The sequence below is a fragment of the Salvelinus namaycush genome, chromosome 20, assembly GCF_016432855.1.
Source record: "Salvelinus namaycush isolate Seneca chromosome 20, SaNama_1.0, whole genome shotgun sequence".
Taxonomy (NCBI): domain Eukaryota; kingdom Metazoa; phylum Chordata; class Actinopteri; order Salmoniformes; family Salmonidae; genus Salvelinus; species Salvelinus namaycush.
Window position 1 is genome coordinate 35380547 of NC_052326.1, and position 25113 is coordinate 35405659.

General features: G+C 47.4%; 1 pseudogene; it reads right to left on the reverse strand.

The window, feature by feature from the left end:
• Window positions 1-3187: 3187 nt before the first annotated feature.
• Window positions 3188-25113, reverse strand: part of LOC120064788 — a 63782-nt pseudogene continuing 41856 nt past the window's right edge.

The window sequence follows — 25113 nt, forward strand, 5'->3', positions numbered from 1 at the left end:
TTTTAACAGTGGCATAGCCCCAATTACCCAGCCAGCTACACACTTTTCACACTATCATGCAGACCTGAACCGTACTGGATCTTCTTCACAATGTCCTTTCCAGTATAGTTCCAGCAACAATGGTGGATGCGTAACCAGGCCAGCGCAGTACAGCTCAGCTCTGTGAAAAAGGTTTTTAGCAGCTAGTATGCTATCTGCCTCTAGTAGGGTACTACCGCTACCTCTATTCTCCTGGATGTGTTGGATGTGTGCCTATGCCTTGCCATTGATATTTGTGTTTGTCTAAGGCCAATAAAACAATAATTTAAAAGATGAAAGGGAGTGTGGGCTTATGATAGCTTATTAAGCCATTATTTATTGCCCTGCTGCTGTCAGAGGAGTTTGTCTGGCAGGCTGGGTTAATGGTGGAGCAAGCCCAGTCACTTCTCTTCCATGCTTCTGTACATATCACCCACTTACAGTGCACTCCATTTACTCAAGCTGACACCTTTAACTGAGAGGAGACCAGGAAAGGAAGCTGTTCAAAATAATTTGCACCCAGAGTTCCACGTTCCAAACTCAGCAGTAGAACATTAGCTAGGTTCCACATACTCAACTAGGACCCTGGTGACACAGAGAACAGCACCTTAAAATGTGCTAATTATATTTAAAGAGTTCACAAGTTACCCAATACCAGTCCTGTCATGTCCTGTTATGCTGGCAAGGGAAACTGCTAAAGTGCCAATCAGTGAATAGGATAGTACGGCCAGGGGGATGAACTCCCAACAGTGTCTGGGGAGGGGCAGATCTATATCAAGGTCCTGAGTCTGACATGCTAAAAGCCTTCTTCACCTCGTCATTGCCATCCTTCTCACGTTCAGCCAGGTGTTTAACAACTAGTCAGTGCCTCAATGGCATATGTCACATCATCTCTGTCTCTTCACAGCATGGGAAGGAATCTCTAGTAACTTCTTTGAGGTTGAAAAGTCACATCTTTATTACAGCTGTCTGCATCTAAACGTTAAAGATATATGTATGAAGAGTTTGTCTGCCACTCACTCACCCAGAACAATTGTTCCTGGGCAGGCAGCTGTCTTGCTCCTCACAGTTTCTCCCAATTTAATGACAGAAATAGCTGCTGCTGCTCTGCATGCCAGTGGTTGTAGAATGGGATGGCATTGTCACAGTGGGGCTGGGGCTGTTAGTGAATTAGTAGGCTAGTGGGATCATCAGACTACTATAAATACCCAATGTGGATTGTTATCCCAACACTCTGGACATGGATAAGTCACACACACACACAAAATCTTTCTTTCTCTCTCTCTCTGTCTCTCACACCCGATTCTACATCAGACACACACAAAACAGGATTCGTGTCACAGTCTGGTGTAGCGGTCTAACCTCCCGACCACATATGTCCCCTCGGTGACAGAGGTTTGAGCCCTCGCTCAGCCGACTGTCTGTGCCCTTAACCTCTTTCTGTACCCCTCTCTATATATCTGTCTCCCCATCTGCAGGTACTTACATCTGTCCCATCAAAAACAAGAAAATACATACAGTTGAAGTCGGAAGTTTACATACACCTTAGCCAACTACATTTAAACTCAGTTTTTCACAATTCTTGACATTTAATCCAAGTAAAAATTCCCTGTCTTAGGTCAGTTAGGATCACCACTATTTTAAGAATGTCAATTGTCAGAATAATAGTAGAGAATGATTTATTTCAGCTTTTATTTCTTTCATCACATTCCCAGTGGGTCAGAAGTTTACATACACTCAATTAGTATTTGGTAGCATTGCCTTTCAATTGCTACAAACTTGGGTCAAATGTTTCGAGTAGCCTTCCACAAGCTTCCCACACTAAGTTGGCTGAATGTTGGCCCATTCCTCCTGACAGAGCTGGTGTAACTGAGTCAGGTTTGTAGGCCTCTTTGCTCGCACACACTTTTTCAGTTCTGCACACAGATTTTCTATGGGATTGAGGTCAGGGCTTTGTGATGGCCACTCCAATACCTTGACTTTGTTGTCCTTAAGCCATTTTGCCACAACTTTGGAAGTATGCTGTGGGTCTTTGTCCATTTGGAAGACCCATTTGTGACCAAGCTTTAACTTCCTGACTGATGTCTTGAAATGTTGCTTCAATATATCCACATAATTTTCCTACCTCATGATGCCATCTATGATGCTGCCACCCCCGTGCTTCACGGTTGGGATGGTGTTCTTTGAATTGCAAGCCTCCCCCTTTTTCCTACAAACATAATGATGGTCATTATGGCCAAACAGTTCTATTTTTGTTTCATCAGACCAGAGGACATTTCTCCAAAAAGTACGATCTTTATCCCCATGTGCAATTGCAAACTGTAGTCTGGCTTTTTTATGGCGGTTTTGGAGCAGTGGCTTCTTCCTTGCTGAGTGGCCTTTCAGGTTATGTTGATATAGGACTCATTTTTACTGTGGATATAGATACTTTGTACCCGTTTCCTCCAGCATCTTCACAAGGTCCTTTGCTGTTGTTCTGGGATTGATTTGCACTTTTCACACCAAAGTACCTTCATCTCTAGGAGACAGAATGCGTCTCCTTCCTGAGCGATATGACGGCTGTGTGGTCCCATGGTCTTTATACTTGCATACTATTGTTTGTACAGATGAACATGACACCTTCAGGCATTTGGAAACTGCTCCCAAGGACTAACCAGACTGTGGAGGTCTACAACTTTTTTTCTGAGGTCTTGGCTGATTTCTTTAGATTTTCCCATGATGTCAAGCAAAGAGGCACTGAGTTTGAAGGTAGACCTTTAAATACATCCACAGGCACACCTCCAATTGACTCAAATGATGTCAATTAGCCTATCAGAAGCTTCTAAAGCCATGACATAATTTCCTGGAATTTTCCAAGCTGTTTAAAGGCACAGTCAACTTAGTGTATGTAAACTTCTGACCCACTGGAATTGTGATGCAGTGAATTATAAGTTAAATAATCCATCTGTAAACAATTGTTGGAAAGATTACTTGTGTCATGCACAAGTAGATGTCCTAACCGACTTGCCAAAACTATAGTTTGTTAACAAGAAATTTGTGAAGTGGTTGAAAAACGAGTTTTAATGACTCTGACCTAAGTGTATGTAAACTTCCAACTTCAAATGTAAGTTGATCGGAATTCCGATCTCCTCTTTAAAAAAATGATAAAAGAAACATCAAAACAACAGGATACGATAGTAAGTAAAGACATTGGTTATGTTTAATATTGTGTGACAAAATCTACAGGGAAAGCTAGTAAATCATTTGTAAGACATCAACATCATCATATCGAGAACAGGGCGACATGTTTCTCGTCTAAACGGCGTCCGCAAAATGCACCGATCTCACATTGGTATTCTGCTGCTCGCAAAGTTTCCAAAAAGTGAAAAAGTAGAGGGATGGACTTAGGTAGCAGATGTTAAATTGATAGGCATGTATGAAATTAAGTCAATTTACAACCTTGTACACTCCCGCCCAGATGCTGAGTAAAATATGCATATAGAGGATGTGAGCAAAATGTTTATTATTGCACATGTAGGCTAACCTGTTGTACAAGAATTTGCTACGTGACCTTTCACTGCTACACTGAATTTTGGTCGTCATGGTTGTTCACTTGAATATAAATCATTTGTTTGTATGTGTGTGGGGGGGCTGATGTTAAGCAAATATAAAGAATAAGTACATCAAAAGTAAGTTGATATATTAAAGTATAAAGAGTAGGCTTATGTGACTGAAAATACCATATGTTCTTGCTGCGTGAGGTGTTCAGCAGTAGGAAAATGTCACCCATAAAATGTAAATTTAACGCAAACTAAAACATGTATAAATATAATTTTTCCTATCGCTCACATGCTCCAGTGTCGAATCGCCGTCATTGTTCACTGAAATTAATATGATGCCGAAGAGCATAGGATATTTCTTTTTGATTTTCATTTAAGTACATCCATGCCTTTGACAAATCAGTCAAACTACATTTTTTTCTTCATCAATCAATCATAAACAACAGTTTGGGGGGTATATACAAGAGGGTAAGGGAGATTGCTGTAAAAAAATGAATATTGAAGTAGTATGTTGTAAGCTTAATGATCTCTCAAGCCGCATGTTTGCTTTTGCGTGTAGAAGTGCATTACACAAGATGGGTCCAAGGCAAAATGCTCACTTGATAAAGGACGTTTTAAAACAATAATATTCATTTGACATTTAAGAAGACACATACATGTAACAATCACTTTTCTCTTTAACAAAAATAGATGTGGCTTTTCCAGCATTGAGGTTCCCTTTCAGTATCTATAAAAAGCATGGCTCTGTCTGAAATGGTACCCTACTCCTTATATAGAGTACTACTTTTGACCAGATCCCTGTTGGTCCAGGTCAAAAGTAGTGCAGTGTATAGGGAGTAGGGTGCCATTTTGGAAGAAACCTAAGTCTGCCTATTTACAGTGTCAATTAGCATTATGGTTATTTATAAAGGTCCTGTTGCAAGAGCCAGCTGGTGCTGGGGATTGTGGGTAGTGCGGTTTTAGTGCGTTTTAGTGTAGTCATCTAGCTCAGGGATGGACTAATCATAGAAGGCTGCAGTGTGTGTGTGTGTAGACTTTATTCCAGATAAGCTCTAACAAACACCTAATTACACTTGATTTAAATTAAAGACTTTGATTAGTTGATTATTTGAATGAGGCGTATTAGTGCTGAGCTGTAACAAAAGCCTGCACACAGTGTGTCCTTCTAGGACTGGAGATCCCCACCACTGATCTAGCTGATATGCACAGGGGAGAGAGAAAGTCCAGGAGAACGTTTAGTTGTGTTTCTAAACTCTGAGATTTATCTGTAAATTTCCAGGATTTAATTGAGCAGATATTCCAAGCGTTTATCTCAGTGTTTGTGACAAATATTGTTTAAGGTGTTTTGGTCCTTGTAGACGTCAAATGTTGGATATAAAAAATTATTTGTTACTGTATATCAACATTGCATTAACCATTATTTATTCTAGTAAAATCCCATAGTTCTGACATTCAGCATTGACAGTGTGTCTTCAACGCTTTAGCTGCTTTTCCTATTGGGCTCTCTAGGTGATGTAATACTCTGACCAACCTCCTATTCCCTAACCCGGGTAAGGGGGATGTCACTCTTCTGACTGGTGTGACATTGCTGTTCCTCAAACAGATGATTGATCCCACACCTGTACAGAAAGATCAGAGACAGATCGGGTCAGGTGTTAGGGCACTAACACAGAAGTTAGGCAGAGGAATTTACATTATTTGGTATCATTAAGGCTTGATCAAAGAAGATTGATCACTGAAATAGCAAAGTCTTATAGAAAAATACATTTTCAAGCAAATCAGCATATCCAAAGAATCTATCAAAATTATGCCATATTGAAAAAGACAGAGCTTTGGTCCAAAGTAGTGCACTAAATAGGGAAAAGGGTTCACAAGTCACCCAATACCACTCATGTTATGTCCTGTAAATCAGGCAAGGGAAATCAGTGAATAGGGTGTTAGGGCTATTTGGGAAGCATACATAGTCTACTTTCTAACCTTGTTGACTGTGGTGAGGGGCGTGCGTCCGGAGCTGGTGTGGAGTCTCTGGCGAACTCCATGCTGCTGCTCCTCGAACCCCCGTCCCGGCGACCTCTCCCTCCTCACATCCCGGTCCATCAACCTCCCTGGGGAGCGACCGAGGCGTAGGTCCCCCCCCAAGGCTCTCCCTGGAGACCTGGCCAGACGTGGGTCCATCATCATCCTGCCACTGGGAGACTTCTCCCTCTCCACCGAGTGTGGCCGGCGGCCGGGTGACTTGTCGCGGCGGAACTCAGTGCGGGCCTCGCGGTAGCGGTGTGGCGTGCCCGGGTCACCGTGCAACGCGGGGCTGGCCGCCAGGCGCTTGGTGATGTGCTCGTTGTAGGAGGGCGGCCCACGCTTGTTGGGGCTGTGGATGAAGAGGAGGCATTGGAGAGACTCATTGTGGAGATGGAAAGGGCAGGGCAGGGCGCCACAGGACAAAGATCACAGGGTAAACAGCATTGCATAGTGTACTGCTGCTGTGATGTGAGGGGGAGTATCTGGATGAAGTTACTGAACAGAACCATGAAACAGCAACTAATGCATCCAGCTTAAAGAAGTGATCTGGTACAAAGTGGTGCATTAAATATATATATTTATATTAATCTTGTCAATATGGGGGCGCTGTTTCCACTTTGGAAAAAATCGTGCCCAAATTAAACTGCCTCGTACTCTATTCTAGATCGTACAATATGCATATTATTATTACTATTGGATAGAAAACACTCTCAAGTTTCTAAAACTGTTTGAATTATATCTGTGAGTAAAACAGAACTCATTTTGCAGAAAACTTCCAGACAGGAAGTGAAAAATCTGAAAACGATGCTCTGTTCCAGGGCCTGCCTATTGAATTGCCTTATATTTATGGATATGCATGCACTGCATACGCCTTCCACTAGATGTCAACAGGCAGTGGAAGGTGGAATGGGGTGTCTAGCTTGATCTGAGGTCGAACAAGAGCTCTTGGAATGACGTGTCCAGAATTTCCTTTCTCTACCTAGGCGCGGGAAGCACCTCCATATTGTCTTATGATAAGCGTTCGGTATACACGGCTAATATCTCCGGCTTTGTTTTTATTTGATACATATTAGAAAAACATCATAAAGTAGGTTTTTTCAACCGAGTTTCATCAGTTTATTCAACGTTTAATGGGACTTTTGGAGTTTTCCGTTCTCTGCGTCGAGAGAAATTGGGAACGTCATCAACATTGGCTAGCCTTGTGGAGCGAATTCGACAGGAGAGAAGGACATTCTAAAACCAAACAACGATTTATTCTGGACCTAGGACTCCTTGTACAAGATTCTGATGGAAGCTCAGCAAAAGTAAGAACAATTTATGATGTTATTTCGTATTTCTGTGTAAAATGTTGAGTCCTATTATCCGCGGTTTTGGCGGGCGCTGTCTCGCTATAACGTAAGCTGTTTGTTATGGTAAAGTTATTTTTAAAAATCTAACACGGCGGTTGCATTAAGAACCAGTGTATCTTTCATTTGCTGTCCAACATGTATTTTTTAGTAAAGCTTATGATGAGTTCTTTGGTCAGATTAGGTGAGTGTCCAAACTAGCTCCGGACATTCTGGTGAATCGATGCTACATATTCACAATGTATAACCACGGTTTGCAGCTCTAAATATGCACATTTTCGAACAAAACATAAGTGTATTGTATAACCTGATGTTATAAGACTGTCATCTGATGAAGTTGGTCAAGGTTAGTGTTAGGAATTTTGTTAATAAATAGTTAAAACAAATTCTAGCTTTAGATAAAACTATAACTAATTGAACTCTGCACGCCTGGTGAAAAGAGATTTGTGTTGTGGGTTATAAAATAAGCAGAAAGGGTCGTTAAACTATGGTTGAACTGACCCAACTTAGCCCTGAGATGTTTAGATAAGGCTGTGGGTAACTTTTTAGGTCTTCCATTATCTTGAGTTGTCTGCTAAAGTGGTAATAAATTATAGTGAGCCTTCAGGATAATTGATTATATTATGTGTCATGTGTGTGTGCTGTGAAGTTGGAATGAACTTTTGAACCTGTTTTCTATTTGTCAGGACAATGAGACTTATTCTGTAACCTATGACGTCATATCTTGTATATAAACCTGTGTTTATGATCAAATGGCAGCGTGCTCCGAGAATAAACACTATTATCTAATTTTAATAAGACTGTATCCTGTATATTTTATGTTAATAAGTATCTTACAAATTCTTATAAATAGACAGATTGAATTTAATTAATGAGTACATTAGAGGAATTATTTAATTCCACTAACAGTTAGTGATTAATTTTATATCTTTTGCTGGTTTTTGCGATCGCTACCTTTTGCTGCTAATAAATGCATTTGTGTGTTTGGCTATTGTGGTAAGCTAATATAATGCTATATTGTGTTTTCGCTGTAAAACACTTAAAAAATCGGAAATATTGGCTGGATTCACAAGATGTTTATCTTTCATTTGCTGTACACCATGTATTTTTCATAAATGTTTTATGATGAGTATTTAGGTATTTCACGTTGCTCTCTGTAATTATTCTGGCTGCTTTGGTGATATTTTTGATGGTAGCTGCAATGTAAAACTATGATTTATACCTCAAATATGCACATTTTCGAACAAAACATAAATTTATTGTATAACATGTTATAAGACTGTCATCTGATGAAGTTGTTTCTTGGTTAGTGACTAATTATATCTCTATTTGGTCGGTTTTGTGATAGCTACCTATGCGGTAGAAAAATTGTGAAAATATGCAGTTGAGTCTTTTGCTATTGTGGTTAGCTAATAGAAATACATATTGTGTTTAATCTGTAAAACATTTAAAAAAAATCGGAAATGATGGCTGGATTCACAAGATGTTTATCTTTCATTTGCTGTATTGGACTTGTGATTTCATGAAAATTATATTATATGTGTAACGTTCGTCTTGTGGTGAATGAACGGACCAAGGCGCAGCGGGTGATGAATACATGATAATTTATTAAATGAAAGACTAAACACTAATGAACACTAGAAACAAACTACAAAACAATAAACGAAGGCAACAGACCTGAAACAAACAAACTTACATATAGACGAAGAACGCACTAACAGGAACAGACTACCTAAAACGAACGAACAAACGAAACAGTCCCATGTGGTAAACACAGACACAGGAACAATCACCCACAAACAAACAGTGAGAACAACCTACCTTAATATGGCTCTCAATCAGAGGAAACGACACACACCTGCCTCTAATTGAGAACCATACCAGGCAAACCATTAACCCAACATAGAAAACACATAACATAGACTACCCACCCCAACTCACGCCCTGACCAATTAAACACATACAAAACAACAGAAAACAGGTCAGGAACGTGACAGAACCCCCCCCTCAAGGTGCGAACTCCGGGCGCACCCCTAAAACTCAAGGGGAGGGTCTGGGTGGGCATCTGTCCGCGGTGGCGGCTCCGGCGGTGGACGAGGACACCACTCCACTACTGTCTTTGTCCCCCTCCTTAGCGTCCTTTGAGTGGCGACCCTCGCCCCCGACCATGGTCCAAGAACCTTCACCAACGCCCCTCTAAAATAGAGGAGACAACTCAGGACAGAGAGGTAGCTCAGGACAAAGAGGTAGCTCAGGACAAAGAGGTAGCGCAGGACAAAGAGGTAGCTCAGGACAGAGGGACAACTCAGGACGAATGGCAGCTCCGGACTGAATGGCAGCTCCGGACTGAATGGCAGCTCCGGACTGAATGGCAGCTCCGGACTGAATGGCAGCTCCGGACTGAATGGCAGCTCCGGACTGAATGGCAGCTCCGGACTGGAGGGCAGCTCCGGACTGGAGGGCAGCTCATGACTGGAGGGCAGCTCATGACTGGAGGGCAGCTCATGACTGTAGGGCAGCTCATGACTGGAGGGCAGCTCATGACTGTAGGGCAGCTCATGACTGTAGGGCAGCTCATGACTGGAGGGCAGCTCATGACTGGAGGGCAGCTTATGACTGGAGGGCAGCTCATGACTGGAGGGCAGCTCATGACTGTAGGGCAGCTCTGGCAGCTCCTGACTGGCTGGCGGCTCTGGCAGCTCCTGACTGGCTGGCGGCTCTGGCAGCTCCTGACTGGCTGGCGGCTCTGGCAGCTCCTGACTGGCTGGCGGCTCTGGCAGCTCCTGACTGGCTGGCGGATCTGGCAGCTCCTGACTGGCTGGCGGCTCTGGCAGCTCCTGACTGACGGACGGCTCTGGCAGCTCCTGACTGACGGACGGCTCTAGCGGCTCGGGACAGACGGGCGGCTCTAATGGCTCGGGACAGACGGGCGGCTCTAATGGCGCTAGGCAGACAGATGGCTCAGACGGCGCTGGGCAGACGGATGGCTCAGATGGCGCTGGGCAGACGGATGGCTCAGACGGCGCTGGGCAGACGGATGGCTCAGACGGCGCTGGGCAGACGGATGGCTCAGACGGCGCTGGGCAGACGGATGGCTCAGACGGCGCTGGGCAGACGAGCAGTGCAGGCGGCGTTGAGCAGACGAGCAGCGCAGGCAGTTCAGACGGCGCTGGGCAGGCAGGCAGCTCAGACGGCGCTGGACAGACGAGCAGTGCAGGCGGCGTTGGGCAGACGGACGACTCTGACCCGCTGAGGCGCACAGTAGGCCTGGTGCGTGGTGCCGGAACTGGTGGTACCGGACTGGAGACACGCACCTCAAGGCTAGTGCGGGGAGCAGGAACAGGGCACACTGGACTCTCGATGCGCACTATAGGCCTGGTGCGTGGTACCGGCACTGGTGGTACCGGGCTGAGGGCACGCACCTCAGGGCGAGTGCGGGGAGAAGGAACAGTGCGTACAGGGCTCTGAGGACGCACAGGAGGCTTGGTGCGTGGTGCCGGAACTGGAGGCACTGGGCTGGAGACACGCACCACAGGGAGAGTGCGTGGAGGAGGAACAGGGCTCTGGAGACGCACTGGAAGCCTGGTGCGTGGTGTAGGCACTGGTGGTACTGGGCTGGGGCCACGCACCATAAGGCGAGTACGGGGTGCTGGAACTGGAGGTACTGGGCTGGGGCGGGAAGGTGGCGCCTGGATATACCGGACCGTGCAGGCGTACTGGCTCCCTTGAGCACTGAGCCTACCCAACCTTACCTGGTTGAATGCTCCCCGTAGCCCGTCCAGTGCGGGGAGGTGGAATAACCCGCACTGGGCTGTGTTGGCGAACCGGGGACACCATGCGTAAGGCTGGTGCCATGTACACCGGCCCGAGGAGACGTACTGGAGGCCAGATATGTAGAGCCGGCTTCATGGCACTTGGCTCAATGCTCAATCTAGCCCGGCTAGTGCGGGGAGGTGGAATAACCCGCACCGGGCTATGAACACGTACAGGAGACACCATGCGCTCTACTGCGTAACACGGTGTCTGCCCGTACTCTCGCTCTCCACGGTAAGCATGGGAAGTGGGCGCAGGTTTCCTACCTGCCCTCGCCACACTACCCTTTTCCCCCCCCCCCAATACATTTTTGGGTGAGCCTCTCGGGCTTCCAGCCGCTCTGCCTTGCTAGCGCCTCATAATGCCGCCTCTCCGCTTTAGATGCCTCCAGCTCCGCTTTTGGGCGGCGACACTCCTCTGGCTCTGCCCAGGGTCCTTCTCTGTCCAGAATCTCCTCCCATGTCCATTCCTCCTTGAACCACTGCTGCTGTCGCTGTTGCCCGTTAACCCGCTGCTTGATCCGGGTTTGGTGGGTGATTCTGTAACGTTCGTCTTGTGGTGAATGAACGGACCAAGGCGCAGCGGGTGATGAATACATGATCATTTATTAAATGAAAGACTAAACACTAATGAACACTAGAAACAAACTACAAAACAATAAACGAAGGCAACAGACCTGAAACAAACGAACTTACATATAGACGAAGAACGCACGAACAGGAACAGACTACCTAAAACGAACGAACAAACGAAACAGTCCCATGTGGTAAACACAGACACAGGAACAATCACCCACAAACAAACAGTGAGAACAACCTACCTTAATATGGCTCTCAATCAGAGGAAACGACACACACCTGCCTCTAATTGAGAACCATACCAGGCAAACCATTAACCCAACATAGAAAACACATAACATAGACTACCCACCCCAACTCACGCCCTGACCAATTAAACACATACAAAACAACAGAAAACAGGTCAGGAACGTGACAGAACCCCCCCCTCAAGGTGCGAACTCCGGGCGCACCCCTAAAACTCAAGGGGAGGGTCTGGGTGGGCATCTGTCCGCGGTTGCGGCTCCGGCGGTGGACGAGGACACCACTCCACTACTGTCTTTGTCCCCCTCCTTAGCGTCCTTTGAGTGGCGACCCTCGCCCCCGACCATGGTCCAGGAACCTTCACCAACGCCCCTCTAAAATAGAGGAGACAACTCAGGACAGAGAGGTAGCTCAGGACAAAGAGGTAGCTCAGGACAAAGAGGTAGCGCAGGACAAAGAGGTAGCTCAGGACAGAGGGACAACTCAGGACGAATGGCAGCTCCGGACTGAATGGCAGCTCCGGACTGAATGGCAGCTCCGGACTGAATGGCAGCTCCGGACTGGAGGGCAGCTCCGGACTGGAGGGCAGCTCCGGACTGGAGGGCAGCTCCGGACTGGAGGGCAGCTCATGACTGGAGGGCAGCTCATGACTGGAGGGCAGCTCATGACTGTAGGGCAGCTCATGACTGTAGGGCAGCTCATGACTGGAGGGCAGCTCATGACTGGAGGGCAGCTCATGACTGGAGGGCAGCTCATGACTGTAGGGCAGCTCATGACTGTAGGGCAGCTCTGGCAGCTCCTGACTGGCTGGCGGCTCTGGCAGCTCCTGACTGGCTGGCGGCTCTGGCAGCTCCTGACTGGCTGGCGGCTCTGGCAGCTCCTGACTGGCTGGCGGATCTGGCAGCTCCTGACTGACGGACGGCTCTGGCAGCTCCTGACTGACGGACGGCTCTAGCGGCTCGGGACAGACGGGCGGCTCTAATGGCTCGGGACAGACGGGCGGCTCTAATGGCGCTAGGCAGACAGATGGCTCAGACGGCGCTGGGCAGACGGATGGCTCAGATGGCGCTGGGCAGACGGATGGCTCAGACGGGCGCTGGGCAGACGGATGGCTCAGACGGCGCTGGGCAGACGGATGGCTCAGACGGCGCTGGGCAGACGGATGGCTCAGACGGCGCTGGGCAGACGGATGGCTCAGACGGCGCTGGGCAGACGAGCAGTGCAGGCGGCGTTGAGCAGACGAGCAGCGCAGGCAGTTCAGACGGCGCTGGGCAGGCAGGCAGCTCAGACGGCGCTGGACAGACGAGCAGTGCAGGCGGCGTTGGGCAGACGGACGACTCTGACCCGCTGAGGCGCACAGTAGGCCTGGTGCGTGGTGCCGGAACTGGTGGTACCGGACTGGAGACACGCACCTCAAGGCTAGTGCGGGGAGCAGGAACAGGGCACACTGGACTCTCGATGCGCACTATAGGCCTGGTGCGTGGTACCGGCACTGGTGGTACCGGGCTGAGGGCACGCACCTCAGGGCGAGTGCGGGGAGAAGGAACAGTGCGTACAGGGCTCTGAGGACGCACAGGAGGCTTAGTGCGTGGTGCCGGAACTGGAGGCACTGGGCTGGAGACACGCACCACAGGGAGAGTGCGTGGAGGAGGAACAGGGCTCTGGAGACGCACTGGAAGCCTGGTGCGTGGTGTAGGCACTGGTGGTACTGGGCTGGGGCCACGCACCATAAGGCGAGTACGGGGTGCTGGAACTGGAGGTACTGGGCTGGGGCGGGAAGGTGGCGCCGGATATACCGGACCGTGCAGGCGTACTGGCTCCCTTGAGCACTGAGCCTACCCAACCTTACCTGGTTGAATGCTCCCCGTAGCCCGTCCAGTGCGGGGAGGTGGAATAACCCGCACTGGGCTGTGTTGGCGAACCGGGGACACCATGCGTAAGGCTGGTGCCATGTACACCGGCCCGAGGAGACGTACTGGAGGCCAGATATGTAGAGCCGGCTTCATGGCACTTGGCTCAATGCTCAATCTAGCCCGGCTAGTGCGGGGAGGTGGAATAACCCGCACCGGGCTATGAACACGTACAGGAGACACCATGCGCTCTACTGCGTAACACGGTGTCTGCCCGTACTCTCGCTCTCCACGGTAAGCATGGGAAGTGGGCGCAGGTTTCCTACCTGCCCTCGCCACACTACCCTTTCCCCCCCCCCCCAATAAATTTTTGGGTGAGCCTCTCGGGCTTCCAGCCGCTCTGCCTTGCTAGCGCCTCATAATGCCGCCTCTCCGCTTTAGATGCCTCCAGCTCCGCTTTTGGGCGGCGACACTCCTCTGGCTCTGCCCAGGGTCCTTCTCCGTCCAGAATCTCCTCCCATGTCCATTCCTCCTTGAACCACTGCTGCTGTCGCTGTTGCCCGTTAACCCGCTGCTTGATCCGGGTTTGGTGGGTGATTCTGTAACGTTCGTCTTGTGGTGAATGAACGGACCAAGGCGCAGCGGGTGATGAATACATGATCATTTATTAAATGAAAGACTAAACACTAATGAACACTAGAAACAAACTACAAAACAATAAACGAAGGCAACAGACCTGAAACAAACGAACTTACATATAGACGAAGAACGCACGAACAGGAACAGACTACCTAAAACGAACGAACAAACGAAACAGTCCCATGTGGTAAACACAGACACAGGAACAATCACCCACAAACAAACAGTGAGAACAACCTACCTTAATATGGCTCTCAATCAGAGGAAACGACACACACCTGCCTCTAATTGAGAACCATACCAGGCAAACCATTAACCCAACATAGAAAACACATAACATAGACTACCCACCCCAACTCACGCCCTGACCAATTAAACACATACAAAACAACAGAAAACAGGTCAGGAACGTGACAGAACCCCCCCCTCAAGGTGCGAACTCCGGGCGCACCCCTAAAACTCAAGGGGAGGGTCTGGGTGGGCATCTGTCCGCGGTGGCGGCTCCGGCGGTGGACGAGGACACCACTCCACTACTGTCTTTGTCCCCCTCCTTAGCGTCCTTTGAGTGGCGACCCTCGCCCCCGACCATGGTCCAGGAACCTTCACCAACGCCCCTCTAAAATAGAGGAGACAACTCAGGACAGAGAGGTAGCTCAGGACAAAGAGGTAGCTCAGGACAAAGAGGTAGCGCAGGACAAAGAGGTAGCTCAGGACAGAGGGACAACTCAGGACGAATGGCAGCTCCGGACTGAATGGCAGCTCCGGACTGAATGGCAGCTCCGGACTGAATGGCAGCTCCGGACTGGAGGGCAGCTCCGGACTGGAGGGCAGCTCCGGACTGGAGGGCAGCTCATGACTGGAGGGCAGCTCATGACTGGAGGGCAGCTCATGACTGGAGGGCAGCTCATGACTGTAGGGCAGCTCATGACTGTAGGGCAGCTCATGACTGTAGGGCAGCTCATGACTGTAGGGCAGCTCATGACTGTAGGGCAGCTCATGACTGGAGGGCAGCTCATGACTGGAGGGCAGCTCATGACTGGAGGGCAGCTCATGACTGGAGGGCAGCTCATGACTGTAGGGCAGCTCATGACTGTAGGGCAGCTCTGGCAGCTCCTGACTGGCTGGCGGCTCTGGCAGCTCCTGACTGGCTGGCGGCTCTGGCAGCTCCTGACTGGCTGGCGGCTCTGGCAGCTCCTGACTGGCTGGCGGATCTGGCAGCTCCTGACTGGCTGGCGGATCTGGCAGCTCCTGACTGACGGACGGCTCTGGCAGCTCCTGACTGACGGACGGCTCTGGCAGCTCCTGACTGACGGACGGCTCTAGCGGCTCGGGACAGACGGGCGGCTCTAATGGCTCGGGACAGACGGGCGGCTCTAATGGCGCTAGGCAGACAGATGGCTCAGACGGCGCTGGGCAGACGGATGGCTCAGATGGCGCTGGGCAGACGGATGGCTCAGACGGCGCTGGGCAGACGGATGGCTCAGACGGCGCTGGGCAGACGGATGGCTCAGACGGCGCTGGGCAGACGGATGGCTCAGACGGCGCTGGGCAGACGAGCAGTGCAGGCGGCGTTGAGCAGACGAGCAGCGCAGGCAGTTCAGACGGCGCTGGGCAGGCAGGCAGCTCAGACGGCGCTGGACAGACGAGCAGTGCAGGCGGCGTTGGGCAGACGGACGACTCTGACCCGCTGAGGCGCACAGTAGGCCTGGTGCGTGGTGCCGGAACTGGTGGTACCGGACTGGAGACACGCACCTCAAGGCTAGTGCGGGGAGCAGGAACAGGGCACACTGGACTCTCGATGCGCACTATAGGCCTGGTGCGTGGTACCGGCACTGGTGGTACCGGGCTGAGGGCACGCACCTCAGGGCGAGTGCGGGGAGAAGGAACAGTGCGTACAGGGCTCTGAGGACGCACAGGAGGCTTGGTGCGTGGTGCCGGAACTGGAAGCACTGGGCTGGAGACACGCACCACAGGGAGAGTGCGTGGAGGAGGAACAGGGCTCTGGAGACGCACTGGAAGCCTGGTGCGTGGTGTAGGCACTGGTGGTACTGGGCTGGGGCCACGCACCATAAGGCGAGTACGGGGTGCTGGAACTGGAGGTACTGGGCTGGGGCGGGAAGGTGGCGCCGGATATACCGGACCGTGCAGGCGTACTGGCTCCCTTGAGCACTGAGCCTGCCCAACCTTACCTGGTTGAATGCTCCCCGTAGCCCGTCCAGTGCGGGGAGGTGGAATAACCCGCACTGGGCTGTGTTGGCGAACCGGGGACACCATGCGTAAGGCTGGTGCCATGTACACCGGCCCGAGGAGACGTACTGGAGGCCAGATATGTAGAGCCGGCTTCATGGCACTTGGCTCAATGCTCAATCTAGCCCGGCTAGTGCGGGGAGGTGGAATAACCCGCACCGGGCTATGAACACGTACAGGAGACACCATGCGCTCTACTGCGTAACACGGTGTCTGCCCGTACTCTCGCTCTCCACAGTAAGCATGGGAAGTGGGCGCAGGTTTCCTACCTGCCCTCGCCACACTACCCTTTCCCCCCCCCCCAATAAATTTTTGGGTGAGCCTCTCGGGCTTCCAGCCGCTCTGCCTTGCTAGCGCCTCATAATGCCGCCTCTCCGCTTTAGATGCCTCCAGCTCCGCTTTTGGGCGGCGACACTCCTCTGGCTCTGCCCAGGGTCCTTCTCCGTCCAGAATCTCCTCCCATGTCCATTCCTCCTTGAACCACTGCTGCTGTCGCTGTTGCCCGTTAACCCGCTGCTTGATCCGGGTTTGGTGGGTGATTCTGTAACGTTCGTCTTGTGGTGAATGAACGGACCAAGGCGCAGCGGGTGATGAATACATGATAATTTATTAAATGAAAGACTAAACACTAATGAACACTAGAAACAAACTACAAAACAATAAACGAAGGCAACAGACCTGAAACAAACGAACTTACATATAGACGAAGAACGCACGAACAGGAACAGACTACCTAAAACGAACGAACAAACGAAACAGTCCCATGTGGTAAACACAGACACAGGAACAATCACCCACAAACAAACAGTGAGAACAACCTACCTTAATATGGCTCTCAATCAGAGGAAACGACACACACCTGCCTCTAATTGAGAACCATACCAGGCAAACCATTAACCCAACATAGAAAACACATAACATAGACTACCCACCCCAACTCACGCCCTGACCAATTAAACACATACAAAACAACAGAAAACAGGTCAGGAACGTGACAATATGATATCCCTGTCGCGTTAGGCTAGGCTATGCTAGTCAGCTTTTTTGATGAGAAGGATCCCGGATCCGGGAGAGAGAAGCGGTAGAGGTTTTTAAGCTATAGTCAATCATAACTATGATAATACTCTCAATAGCTATGTAAAATTAAATCAAGACAGTGGCAAGCAATGGCTTTGGATGTCGAGAAAGCAATTCTAATTGAAATCACTGAAGATTATGCAAACAGCTAATGGGTTAGCCACTGTCACAGTAGGAGACAAAACATGAGCAAGTATACAGGACAAAAATTAGATATGGTTGATTCTGTCACTGCACATTTGTATCCATCGATGGATTGGAGAGCCAAAGACATTTTGTCATATAGTCACCATGTTCGCTCCAGAAGTAAAATGTCCCATTTTATATTACACGGAGGATTATGGAATCAATGATATGACAACACCAGCTGGTCATTTTCCTAGCACTTTAACTAACATACATTTTTCTGTCCTAAATTGCACAGAAAGAGTACGATGTATGGATAATGGTTGACAAATTACACTTTGGATGGCCTTCTCAAATTCTGTCTTTGTACTCTAATGTATTTATAGTAAAACATATTTTTGGTGAAGATGAGAAAAATTGCAATGAACCCTATGCCACTCTTCAACCCTCTCTTCTGTTCTTTAAACATCATGAAACCCACAAGGTCAAAAGCACTGTATGGGAGGGTGGTTAAAAAAGCTAACTCTAAGCAAACTGTCACTGCAATATTACATTAATACAGCTGTTTGATTGGTAGATACAGGGAGTCTCAGAAAATACAAGTAGTAACCATACTTTATTTACCATTATTTATTTTACTTATTAAATAGACAATGTCTAAGTAATGCCATGTTTAAGTAAAAGGCACACTTCCTCCTGCAAAGAATAAACACCAGCATTAATCCAGGTCTCAGATATGCATGGTGTATCAGATGGAAGAATACCATTACCAGAAAGCTCACAAGTTATGTATGCCAACCTGTCACCCGTATGCAGACAGGTGCCACCTAGTATGCCAGACTATGCCACGTGTATGGCAACTTATGCTATGGAGCAATTTCAGTGGCAACTAAAATTGTATTAGGTATTGAACTTAATATTTTTGCATTTGTAATGCACAAATAAAATAATTGAATTCATAAACTGAATTTGCATTTCATGATTTGAAACTGAAATTAATTAATATTGCATTCAGTTTTCAAATTCAGTTCTCTAAATTCAGATTCAAAACCAGAGACAACATCCTGGCACTTTTCCAGCCAAGAAAGGTAGAGGAGAACAGCTAGAATCAAACACTCTTTGTGGTCAACAGAAGCTTCTGCCGGTTTCTGAAGCCAATGTGACATGTTGAATTTATTTTCTTCCTATGAATTTGGCTTTAGCGTTTGAACCGTTTTGGCTATACACTATTATAACCCCATTCCTGAAAGCTAAGACTCTCTGGAACATGGATGTTTTCTGTTCCCCTCAATTCCGTTTTAACTCATGAAACACAAGTTCAATTTATGAATTCAATTTGTGCATTACAAATGAGAAAACATCACATTCAAATTTAATATCCTAATACAAATTCAAAATAATGGAATTCAATTTCTGTTGGCACTGAAATCGCTCCCTACTATGCCAACTGAATGCCAACCAGTGCCACCAGTGAGAGGCTCCAGTCCACACCACCATCGTGCACACAGTGATTACTGGTGGAAATTAAACAATAGCTAAATGAAACCTAGAGAGAGGAGAAATCATAATGAAGTCATACTGTAACCATGACCGGCCCAATTCTGCCTCAACTAACCAGTTTAACCACTAACTAGCCCAGCCAACAGAAGGTTTAGTGACGAAGAATCCCATTGTTCGATTGTACCACCACCAAACAAGCAATGATGGACTGTATCTCTATGCATGCAAACCCAAGTGGTGTGTATGCGTGTGTTTCTGTGTGTGTTAGGGAGTGAGTGAGTGAGTGAGTGAGTGAGTGAGTGAGTGAGTGAGTGAGTGAGTGAGTGAGTGAGTGAGTGAGTGAGTGAGTGAGTGAGTGAGTGAGTGAGTGAGTGAGTGAGTGAGTAGTGCTTTTTGTGGTTGGTTCGGATTGATTATAAAAAAAATAATCACGGTTTTCTATTTCAATATTTTTTTAATGCACTATGCATTATGTGGGTTGAATGCTGTAACACAGAATAAAACAATGAATGAAAGCCCCATGATGGTAGTGACTGCTCATTACTCATTTATTAAGCATCATTCATTCACATTACTTTAATAAAATATTTCAGTTATTACATTTTATAATAACTATTATTACATAATAATAAATAATATTACATTACATTTTATTTGATGACTTTATTTCATGTCATCATCTCATCTCTATAGAGCTGCTGTCTTTGCTGTCTGACAAAATCACTATTTTAGTAGTTCTTCAAAGTAAATAAGGCATACTTTTATGACTGCTGAATACAAACTATCAATCATGTATTGTCAGGTACAAATACTATACCTCGTCAAGCAACTGCTTTCTATCCCTCTTGATCACTCAGTCTTCTCTCTTGTGTCTGCCCGACACTAACCTTATGTAGCAAGTGTAAAATAAATATACCGGCGCGCAATGGATTTAGTAATTACCACGTTTTCAGAGCTAAACTATGTAGAATTTTGTCCTGTTGGAAACTACAACTCCTTACTACATCGCATAGTTCGGGCTTGATCGGATTTATCTCTAGAGAAACTATGCAATGTGCGCATTGAGCTCACAGAAAAAAAACGAAGGAGATGGAATTCAAATAATTTAACAAAGGTCTGTCAATTGGTTGTTTAAAAAACGAAACATTTTTACCAACATTTCAGTTAATCGCTCAGCATTGGTGAGGAATGAGTGAGTGTAGGGTGAGTGAGTGAAAGAGAGAAATAAATAAGAAAAAGAGCCATGTACCTGCGTCCAGAGCCATTCCTCTGCAGCTCCCCCTCCTGTCCCAGGTTCCCCTTACAGCAGATGACCCGGAGCTTGTTCTGGTAGGATGAAGCCAGGTAAATGGCCCCGGAGGAGATGGCTGGGCCCAGGTAGCGCGGGTTGGGGATGTCTAGGTGAGCGTACGAGTGGGCCCTGAACAAGACACAATACCCCCATTGAAAAATCTTACAATGTTATGCTAACTCATTCAGGGTTTCAGTAAACTAAAGGATCAGGGAGGTGATATTACCCTAGAGCAGAGTGGCCCTGGACCTCGATCACATCCAACGAGTTGAAATAGGTCACAAACAGGTAGGGTTCTCTGTAGGCTGAAATGGAGAGGAGCACTGTGTTATAAGCATGTATGAGCCCTTATAATGTCTTATAACACTTTTCTAAATGGCAATGCTTCAATCCTTCCGAGATTATCCTTATAGTGGTAAAACATTATTTGACTTACCAAATGAGAGAGGCAAACGGCTCCATTGGATGTCCTCACTTCGACTCCTGCGGCCGTGCTCGTCCACAAACACCCCAAACTCTGGACAGGGAATCACCACAAGCAGAAATTATCAATCATTCTTGGAGGTAAACTGTGTGGAAATTGACAGTAGCACTTTCACTAATCATAATGACAGCAGACACTTTCCCTCTCTCACAACCAGCCGAGCACAAACACGCACACACACACGGCCTATAGAATGTGTATGAATGTGAATGAAACATGTGTCTGACCGTGGAAGCAGAGCAGGTACTCGTCTTTCTGCGGTGCCTGGGTGACCTGGATGATGGAGATGGGGAAACTGTGGGAGGAGGCTGCAAAGATGGCCGAGGCCAACGTCACATCATTCTTATCCAGGAACTCTGCAAGAGGGAGGTCACCACACCAATCAATCAACCAACGATACAAAAATGTATTTTTGGACAAGTCCAGGTAGGCCCTCCCTGTTTTAGTCCATTTAACCCGAGATAAGTATCTACCATTAACTTGCATCCTGTGTGAGGAGTCATTGACCTACCTTCCAGCACGTAATGCTTCATCTCGATCTCGTAGAACTTGTTGGTGCCGATGATGATGCTGTAGCCTGTGAAGTGGATACAGCTGCAGGGCTCTGACGTCTCAATCTCCTTCTTGATACAGAACTTATTGAGGCTGTCGTTGTAGCGCAGTATGGTGATCTTGTTGACCATGGCTGCACATATACATGTGCCATTCTCAATCTGCACAAGGGACAAAAGCAAAACAGTCAGACAACAATCACTCCAGAGATATGGCGTAATCAGTTGTGTGTCTACAGTGTCAAGGAATTTAACAGACAACTTGATGCATCATCAAACGGTGTGTGAATAATTTGCTATGCGCTATGACTGAGACTGATTATTTTAACAGAAAACAATGTTTAATTCTATTTCGATAAGGTGAAAAAATCCATGAAGAGAAACATAAATTGGTGGCTCACACCTTGCCAGAGGAGAAGAGGTGGCATCCCTTGACCGTCTCAAAGATGTATGGGCTGAGATCTGGCTGGGCCGGGAGATGGGACTGAGACAGTGACTGCTTCACCTTCTTGATCTCAACCAGACACAGGGCCCGCTCCTCTCCTGGACCAGACATGGTATAGACATAATCAATAATTTATTTATAAAGCCCTTTTTACATCAGCAGTTGTCACAAAGTACTTTTACAGTAAGCACAAACACCTACAGTACAAACTGCACACTCCATCCCACACACAATAACAGAGATGGGATAATAAACAGATATTACACTGTATTAACATTCTCTATAATCGTGGTACTAATATGCTGTAACTGTTTCGGTGAACTACGCTCACATGCTACAGCAACCTTGCCTGGACACAGTTTGTCCCCAACACTGACCAGTAATTATGAGCAGCTTGTCGTGCTCCTTGAGGATCCGGATCTGGAAAACGGAGGCCAGGCCGGGGATGTGAGTCAGGCTGTTCTTAATGACGTTCAAGGCATACAGGCCCTCCTCAGAGCCCACCAACACTATCTATGGAGAGGGAGAGAGAAGGCCACACAGTTAGAATGGGGAAATAGCAACATAACCCATCGCATACATATTTTGCTGTTGAGAATTGAGCAAATACAGCCATGTTTCTTTCACATTCTTGTGAATGATCTATTTAGATAGCCAAGTATTATTCCATCCATGATAAAAGGTATACCTCAAGGCCGTAGCATGGTTTAGTTGCAGGTCCTACCTGGTCGGTGAGGGGCAGGGTGCAGTTAATATCCAGCCGGTCGTCTCCCTCCAGCTTCAGCAGAGAATTCCCTAGAAGTTTCTGTCATCATATAGGAGAGGGAAAGCAACAGTTCAGCAGGTTATATGCACAATGGCTGTGACAAGAGGCAAGAGTGTGCCAGGACAGAGCAGGTGACAACACAGACATGACTGTGAGCTGCTGGATATGGACACTTGGGGGGGGGGGAAATAAAAAAATCTAAATTAACAACAGACACTTGAAACAACTATAAAGACATAGCAATGGATGGTGAAACTATCAATCCCTAAACAATAGACAAAACCAATTGATCAATCAATCGTTGGGCTGCATTGGTGGGGCGTAGAGTACATGACCATTAACATGGAAGTGCATGCATGAAGCCAGGGGACAAAGCTGCACAACAGTGCCATCTCACATACAGGCGCTGCATGAGTGCTGCATGTGTGGGCATGTGGCTGCCTTTCAGGGCGTGAGAGTGTGTTTGCATTTACTGTATGCGTGATAGTGACGTGTAGTTTGTGTGCTTGGATATGTCTGTACATGTATACAGTAAGTGTGTGTCTGCATGCTCTGTCGGCCCAAGCATAAGGCAGACTCATGCAGATCTTTACCTGGACCAATGGGGAGAGGTTCTTCTGTTTTTTAGGAACAGCTGTCTACAGTGTGGTCAACAACACCTCAGTATATTTACACATACAGTGTAAAATATGCGTAAAATATGTATTCATACATAAAAATCATTGACAACAAACACAGATAGTAGAGGGACAACATGCAGACAAAAAGAAAGGGAAAGGGGTGGGAAGGGGAGAGAAAGAGAGACTATTGAGTGTGAATACACCTGACCCTACTCTCCAAGCAAGTCTTGCTCTTTCATGTTTGAGTGTGGTTAATTTATAAACTCTAATGCACTAGCAGGAGAACTCAGATGGAGAGATTAAAAGTTACAACAATACTTCAAATATCAACTGACTAGAGATTGAAGATGGCTCTCGAGATATGCACAGACACACACACACACACACACACACACACACACACACACACACACACACACACACACACACACACACACACACACACACACACACACACACACACACACTCACCGCGTCAGCCTCAACATTGTCCTTGGAGCCCCTGCTGCCAGCTACAACTGACTCCAGGACAGCCACCCAGCGCTGCTTGTCTGGGAAGCTGGGAGCCATGAAGTATAGGGACTGGCCAGGCCAACAGGTGGTGTGGGGGTGAGACTCCAGCTTTAGGATGTATGGGATGTCTGCACAAAGAGTACCAACACAACACGATGACAGATTGAAGAAACATGACTTGATCACACACCCACACCTGATTAAGCTACTTAAATGAGTAATATCTGGAGGAGTCATCTATAACTTTTGTTAGGTTTAATGTAGGGACCATTAACTTTGTTTGTTCCAGATGGTGGAATTTTGCAGAAAAACAGAAGTTGAGACAGGTGGACCTGTACCAACACAACCTGTACCAGCACTTTGAGAATATCTTCTAAAGCCCTTTTTAAACTAAACTTATTTTTCCTTCCCTACTCCTCCTTAGACAGGCACACTGTAACTGTACCTGACTTAGCCGTGTTGATGAGCTCCGAGGCTCCCACAGCTCCATGGATAGTCACCTCTCCGTCAGGGAGACACAGTTCAAACTCCTCCTCTGGCTTCAGAGAGTCTGGAAACACACCAGGGTCATATTCATTAGAGAAAACCGCAGCAAAAATGTTTGCAATGCTAAACAAATAATTATAATTTCCTATTGGACAAGTCCCAGGAGACCATGGTCATGAAAACACTGCCAAAACAGTCTGTTGAATAAACACAAAAGGAGAGTCAAGTCAAGGAGCAGTACCTTCTCTGGGTTCAGAGTCATAGATGGACACCTTGGTCCCATCCAGCACCACATACTTCCTCTCCCAGCCTTGCTGGCCACGCCTGGAGTTCCTGCAGACACACACACACTATGAACCAGAATATTCACAGGTGTTACATTTTCCCTGTGAAGTGCCATACCCAGAGCTCATGCCCAAGAAGGAGGAAGAGGAGGAGTAGGGAAGGAAAAATAAGTTTAGTTTAAAAATGGCTTTACAAGAAATTCTCAAAGTGCTCTACATAAAGCAAGGTAAGGCAGGTAAACAGAAGAATGTCCATAATAAAGCGGTTACTATTGTGACATGGTAGGGTTGGACCCAGGTGCAGAGGAGACCACACAAGGAATCAGTGGTTAAGGATAAACAGTACACTTGAAAAAACAACAAACACTAAGTCTCGAAAACTCACTCAGTAAACAATTCAAGCTTCTGCAAAGAGAAACAGAAAACACATCTCTTTTAAAGGGGAAATCGTAATGAGTAATAGAACACACCTGACTGTCATAATTGTCTCTAGGATGGTCTCTGCCGCCCTCTGGTGACAGGTGGAATCATGACAGTACCCCCCCCCCCCCTCTAGGAATGGCTCCAGCTGCGGAAACAGGGCAAACACCACGTAGTTGGTTGAAATCCCAGATCCAGGATGTCCCGGGCTGGCACCAACGCCCACTCCTCGGGGCCGTAGCCCTCCCAGTCCACCAG